General features: G+C 41.1%; 1 protein-coding gene across 1 annotated transcript in view; it reads right to left on the bottom strand.

The window, feature by feature from the left end:
- The window catches only part of sdk2b (sidekick cell adhesion molecule 2b), an 846,423-nt gene that overhangs the window by 167,656 nt on the left and 671,267 nt on the right, over nt 1–7,500 (bottom strand).

The following is a 7,500-nucleotide window of genomic DNA, read 5'->3' as shown; positions in this document are numbered from 1 at the left end:
AAGGGGGGGGGGGGGGGCGTTTTTTTATGCTTTGATGGCCAGTAACGGCATTCGTGTTGAACACTACAGACGCTGATCAGCTGGATCGATATGAAAACATTGTTGGATCAAGGAAATTGATGTCAGATAGTCCTTACCTTTGGTCGGGGGTATTCCAAAAAGAATATTCCAATTGTCTGATCGCGATTTCCAGTATTGGTGTCCATCTGGTCCCGGACATAATTTGGCACAACTTATGGATAGAGTGTGCCAGATGCGTTTCGAAGTGGTCGGATGAAGCGATTTACTCGGCTCCGTCTAAATTTAGTGCCCGGAGGGATTTGAAAGTAACACGCGGTCTGGAACAGGGTTTACTGCACTCTCGATACTGCCACCTAGCAGGATCTGGCCGGTACTGCACCCTCTGGGTCCCAGTATGCCTTTTAACGGCAACATACAGGTCCGTGACATTGAAATAGAATATTATAATCGGAAAAAAAGGAAAACGGACCAAATAACGCATATACAGTTACAGCATTGCAAATTGAGGTCCCTCCTACCGCCGTTTCAACGCCCTCTGCCGCCCGTTAACGGCTCTTGTCAAATGGTTTTATTAGGGTGGGTGCGGTTTCTGTTTTGTGCCGCCAGGAGGCGCAAAGTCAAAGTCAAATTGGAATTATATCCTTCCTTCGAGACAACCGAACTTGCTATGCCTCCTAAATGTGAATCGGAAATACAAAAATACCGGCTACAGCAAAGACCTATGGCTATTCCAAATGGCACGTAAACCCCATTGTTTTAGTGGTTTGTCCACTAATGTCCATTATTGAGGACCAAGTACGTGCCCTTAATCGGCAGCGTGTGCCGGGAACAGTGCAGGAGTTGACGACCAAATCGACCAGGGTAAATACTGGCTGGTGTTCGGGTCACCGGAGACGCTTGTGGCCTGGGGAATGAACGTTGGATTAAGTGGTAAGTCAAATGATCTGATCTTCACTGTTTTATCTGCCGCTTACGTGACGTGACAGGGGCTACTGTTTCATATGATCTAACGAGTGGTGGTCACTGCTGTTTTCAAGTCCAATTGATCGCCAAATGCGAGGGGAGCACACAAACAAGAACAACTCCGTTATAATCCCATACAAAGAGCAAATTGACTGGCTTAATGCACAAAGAAAACAACACATTTCGAGTAGTCTTCCCTTGTACACATACTGTAAACAGTACTGTATATTCTCGAAGTCAACTTCCTTTGACTGGGTAGAGCAGACGGGAGAGTCGACCAAAGCAGACCCTGGTCCCCCAAGTCAAATTCTACGTATGTCTGCTCTACCCATTTCATAACAGGTGAGAATAAGGAACACATATTTATATAGTAAATTAAGTTGTATTGGCTGTGAGGCTGTAAACAGCAGATGTTAGCTGCTAGCTGATTGATTGATTAGCTAGCAGTCTCTGCTAGCTACTTCCCCATAATAGTCCATTCTCAGTGTAGCCTACATGCCTTTTTCATTTTTATATGTTACTAGTATACTATTTATCAATCACATTCAGTGTTGTTGTCCTTGCTCTAAGGACTTGTTATTGAATAGTCGTATTGCTTGTAATATACATGTCATATGTATATACTCTCTGTCAGGATCTATGGGGTAACAGTACTGTATATTTGCATATCATATTATGTCACAAATGTAACAGTACTATATACCTGTATGTCATGTATGTCCCTATGCCATAAATGTCATGATGTCATGTATGTTGAGTATGTCACAAATGTCACTATGAATTGAAAATGGGGGACCCTGATGTAAACAAGACGAAAGTCTCTCTGGTCTGCATCCCCTTAACAATTGTGTGTATTGAGCCGTACTGTATTGTATCCATTCTGCAATCTGTTAATAACGTTTTCATTAATTCATTAATTCATTCATTCATTCATTCATTCATTCAGGTGCAAAGGTCAACGACCAAACACACCCAGACTACATTCCATCTGTATTCCCTTCAACATCACAGTCTACACCATCTACGTCAACGAACATCAGTCGCCATGAGCAGCGTGCAAAAGCAGACCCTGGTCCCCCAAGTCAAATTCTACGTATGTCTGCTCTACCCATTTCATAACAGGTGAGAATAAGGAACACATATTTATATAGTAAATTAAGTTGTATTGGCTGTGAGGCTGTAAACAGCAGATGTTAGCTGCTAGCTGATTGATTGATTAGCTAGCAGTCTCTGCTAGCTACTTCCCCATAATAGTCCATTCTCAGTGTAGCCTACATGCCTTTTTCATTTTTATATGTTACTAGTATACTATTTATCAATCACATTCAGTGTTGTTGTCCTTGCTCTAAGGACTTGTTATTGAATAGTCGTATTGCTTGTAATATACATGTCATATGTATATACTCTCTGTCAGGATCTATGGGGTAACAGTACTGTATATTTGCATATCATATTATGTCACAAATGTAACAGTACTATATACCTGTATGTCATGTATGTCCCTATGCCATAAATGTCATGATGTCATGTATGTTGAGTATGTCACAAATGTCACTATGAATTGAAAATGGGGGACCCTGATGTAAACAAGACGAAAGTCTCTCTGGTCTGCATCCCCTTAACAATTGTGTGTATTGAGCCGTACTGTATTGTATCCATTCTGCAATCTGTTAATAACGTTTTCATTCATTCATTCATTCATTCATTCATTCAGGTACAAAGGTCAATGACCAAACACACCCAGACTACATTCCATCTGTATTCCCTTCAACATCACAGTCTACACCATCTACGTCAACGAACATCAGTCGCCATGAGCGGCGTGCAAAAAGGAACTCCTCTTCATACCATCGTAAGTGATATCATCTAGTTTTCAGTTATGTGCCAAAATCAATGGGTTCCTAAATTGCAGTTTCTTATTAGTATGGTTTTTATTTCATTTAAAGTGACTCCCCACAAGAGGACTAAACGTTGCAGCCAAGACATCCAAGTTGAGGCAGCAGCCCAAGTTGAGGAAGCAGCCACACCTCCCATCACTGAGCAGTCTCTGTTTGACGAGATGCAGTCTCTCAGAGAGGAGAGGGATGCAGCCAAGGAGGATGGTGACCAACAGAGAACCAAGGTCGAGTCAAGCTCCTTGACCGCTTCATCTGTGGACATCAATTGGCAGGCCTACAATTTCAACATGCACAACAATGCATGTAAAAAATGCTTATTTTTTTTATATACAAAAATACAAAAGTGCTATTTCAAGTTTCAACATGCACAACAATGCATAACATATGCATAACAGCAGCATTGGCAGACCTACATTTTCTCCAAGAAGGAAGCCATAACATAAAACTTCAAAAGGGCTAAAAACTAAATTACAAACATCACAAAACAAACTGGTCAGACTACTGCTTGACCTTACTCCTAGAACGCACCTCACCCCTGCCCACTTTGACAATATAGGATGGCTTAGAGTAGACGACAAGAGTACAGCAACTTAGTTAGGGTTAGACTTCTTTTTCTTTTTTCTGCACTCCGGGCAATACCATGTCTTGCTTTTCGGTAGCCTTTTGAGGTTTAGACACCTGGGATGGAACCAGTCATCACAGGTGTCACAGCCAACCATGCTCTCTGATTCTGTTGTTGTTTTACACAAGCAGTAGACTGGAGTGCTTGTGCTGCTGGCCGCCTGTTGCTCCTGTTGGGTGGGTAACACTGGTAAATTTGTGGCAACATTCTTTTTATTATTTATTTTTTATTTAAAAAATATTATTTTGTATAACTCACCCTGCCATACAGTCACAGTGACCTGCAACCACCTTTCCCGTGCCATCTAAGGCCACCCAAGGATGATGTGGATCATCATTCACTCTGTAGGATGGTCTGACATCTGCCCGCAACAAGGTGCACCTTGTCAGTTTCCGGTGGAACACGGTTTCTACCCAACCAGAGACAAAGAAGCGGTATGCCTCTAAAGACTTATAGTTCTCCATGGCTTCTGATGAGAATACACCTGAAATAATAATGTAACTCTGGCCTGATCAATATTCTTCAGTTTTTTATCTTATCTTATCTCCTATCGGTACTGTTGTCATTATATATATGAATTGAAAATGGGGGACCCTGATGTAAACAAGACGAAAGTCTTCCTCTGGTCTGCATCCCCTTAACAATTGTGTGTATTGAGCTGTACTGTATTGTACCCATTTTGCAATCTGTTAATACAATTTCCATTCAATTACTGTATCTATGGAGGACAAACATGTCATGTCCAAATGTCATATCTAGCTACAGGCTATTCAATGGCACATTTTCATATTATTCCTTGCACAGGGCTTAATATTTCTCTTTTCTAACAGAGAATTGAAATAAAATATCCCTATAGGCCGTAAAGTGAATGCTGTATCGTTTCACCCCTTTTTTTAAGTTTTAAATAGACAATAATAAAAATAGTAGATGTAAACAAGACGAAAGTCTTTCTCTGGTCAGTATTGTACCCATTGTAGTGGAATATACTATGGAATATATTACATTGGATGCCATTTTGTCACAGGAAAGATTAGCCTCTAGGATGGAACTGTGACCGTACTGTGACTGTGACCGACACCTCCCTGCCCCCTCTCCTTGATGAGGTGTTAATAGGTGGGTAGGTGGGGTGGGGGGCTGTACATTGATGGTGGGGGGGGGGGGGGGGGTGTCTCAACACTGTTTTTTTCAAGTCAGGTCAAGTCAGCTTTATTTGAACTCTGCAGAGGAAGGATGAACTTTGCAATGTACAAACGTCTTTCTCTGGTCTGCATCCCCTTAACAATTGTGTGTATTGACTGTAGTTTACCCATTCTGCAATGGTAATAAAATTCTCATTGTAAAAAAATAAGTTGTATCTATTCTATTCTACTATTTTATTGCACTGCACTATTTTACTCTGTCTATTTTATCTTACTATTTTTTAGATTGCTGGACAGTAGTCCAGATGTGACAAAACGAGTGATTGTATGACTTGCTTGGTACAGTAGCTGTGTCTGTTAAAAAATAGGCATTCCGTCTAATAATTGAAATACTTCTGCTCATTTTTGTTACAGTATTGTAGTGGCCATACTGGTTGTTTACATCAGGGTCCCCCATTTTCAATTCATCGTAACATATATGACATACACGACATACAGATAGACAGTACTGCTACATCTATACATTTATGACATACCAGATTTGCAAATACAGTACTGTTTGTGATACATAGTAGTATAGACATAGCAGCATAGGTAGTACTGTAGTAGTAGATAGTAATACATACTGTACTGTATTCTAATGATATTCCTACTTCTGCAGTAGTTGCATTTATTTTACAACATATTCAAAATAGTTTTGGGAGCAGGACTAAGTGGATTATGACTTCTGGAATCTATTCAGTTCATGACAACAATACATGACAACAATAACAATACACTTTTGTATTTATTAATGTCCAGATGTGACAAAATGGCATCCAATGTAATAAAAAAAAGTCAATCAACGAACTCGATTCTTGTACCGGATCTCCTCCCTGGTAAACAAGAATACCCTGAAGACTCTGGCAGGAGCACTCATTCAAGGGTACTACGACTATGCTTGCACCTCATGGTACCAAAGCACCTCAAAGGCACTAAAAACCAAATTACAAACATCTCAAAACAAACTAGTCAGACTACTGCTTGACCTGACTCCTAGAACCCACCTCACCCCTGCACACTTTGCCAACCTAGGATGGCTTAGAGTAGACAACAGAGTACAGCAACTTGCAATGGGCCTGGTCTACAAGATACACTACACGACCAAGGTACCCATGTACATGTCAAAATACTTCCCAAAGGTCAGTGAATACCACGATCACAACACCAGAGGGAGCTCCACAAATCATGTAAAACCCAGATTCGGCTCAAACAAGGGACTAAACACGTTTCGCAATTATGCCACAACAATGTGGAACGCCCTACCCAAAGCTGTAAAGGAATGTAAATCACTACCCACCTTCAAAAACACTCTCAAAGAACACCTACGGGAGACTGCAATTCAAAACTGGCCCCTACAAATGTCCTAACCCAGTTGTACAATAAAGACCAAGCATGGCTTTGTCAGTATTCCAATGTACAGCCCCACCCAACCCCACCCCACCTACCCAACCTCCTCCAATGTACAGTTTCCATGGCAAATGTATGTCAGTATTCCAATGTACAGTGTCCCTAGTAAGAGATATGTACAGATATATATATAGTATTAATATGTACAGTGATACAGGTATAAAGACACTATGGTAGTAACTAGTAAGTCATACTGACCAGCAGTGTAACTAGTAAGAGTAGGTAAGAGATAGTATTAATATGTACAGTGATACAGGTATAAAGACACTATGGTAGTAAGTCATACTGACCAGCAGTGTAACTAGTAAGAGTAGCAGGTAAGAGATATGTACAGATATAGATAGTATTAATATGTACAGTGATACAGGTATAAAGACACTATATGGTAGTAAGTCATACTGGCCAGCAGCGTAACTAGTAAGAGTAGGTAAGGGATGTACAGATATAGATATAGTATCTACAGATATGTAAATGTCATTAACAGATTGCAGAATGAGTACAATACAGTACAGCTCAATACACACAATTGTTAAGGGGATGCACAGACCAGAGAAAGACTTTAGTCTTGTTTACATCAGGGTCCCCCATTTTCAATTCAGTGATATATATTTTTGGGCATACACTTACAATATAAGCAGCTGGGAAACACATTATATGATGTATTCAGGGCCATTTCACGTTGATTAAACGTTACACATTACATCCTGCTAAATCAACGTTAACTAATATTACGCGGCCAGTGTTGAAAAGCCTTGAGGTCGCATTCAATTTTTTCGAGAGACATTTACATTTACATTTAGTCATTTAGCTGACGCTTTTATCCAAAGCGACTTACAAGTTCTGTACGACAAGCCATCAGGAAGGGCACAACTCTATCAGCTGAGCAACAATGTTCATCAAAGTGTTGAGTGCTACAGTGTAGGTTAGTTTATTAGGACAAGTGCATGACAGTACGGTTAGTTAGGGTTAGATTTTTTTTTTTTTTTTTTTTTTTTTTTTTTTTTTTTTAATTCAGATAATGGTTGAAGAAGTGCGTCTTTAGTCGACGGCGAAAGATTGGACGTGATTCGGCTGTCCTAACTGGGGTGGGTAGTTCATTCCACCATTGTGGGGCAAGGACTGAGAATAGGCGACTTCTCTTTGATGACCCTCCCGGAGCTTGGATAGGAGTAGGTCTGAGGCGGCCAGAAGATGCAGAGCGTAGGGGTCTTGAGGGTGTGTAGTTAGAGACCATTGACCGGAGGTAGGCGGGAGCGGTTCCCTTTGCCGCATGGTATGCTAGGTCGAGGGCCTTGAAGCGGATTCGTGCAGCAATGGGGAGCCAGTGCAGGTCCCTAAGAAGTGGGGTGACATGGGCCGACTTCGGTAGGTTTGAGATCAGGCGGGCCGCTGCGTTCTGAATGAGTTG

The sequence above is a fragment of the Notolepis coatsorum genome, assembly GCF_963971535.1.
Source record: "Notolepis coatsorum genome assembly, chromosome: 15".
In the NCBI taxonomy this organism is placed as follows: Eukaryota; Metazoa; Chordata; class Actinopteri; order Aulopiformes; family Paralepididae; genus Notolepis; species Notolepis coatsorum.
Note: the sequence above shows the minus strand (reverse complement) of the source record. Positions and strands in the feature narration are given on the sequence as shown.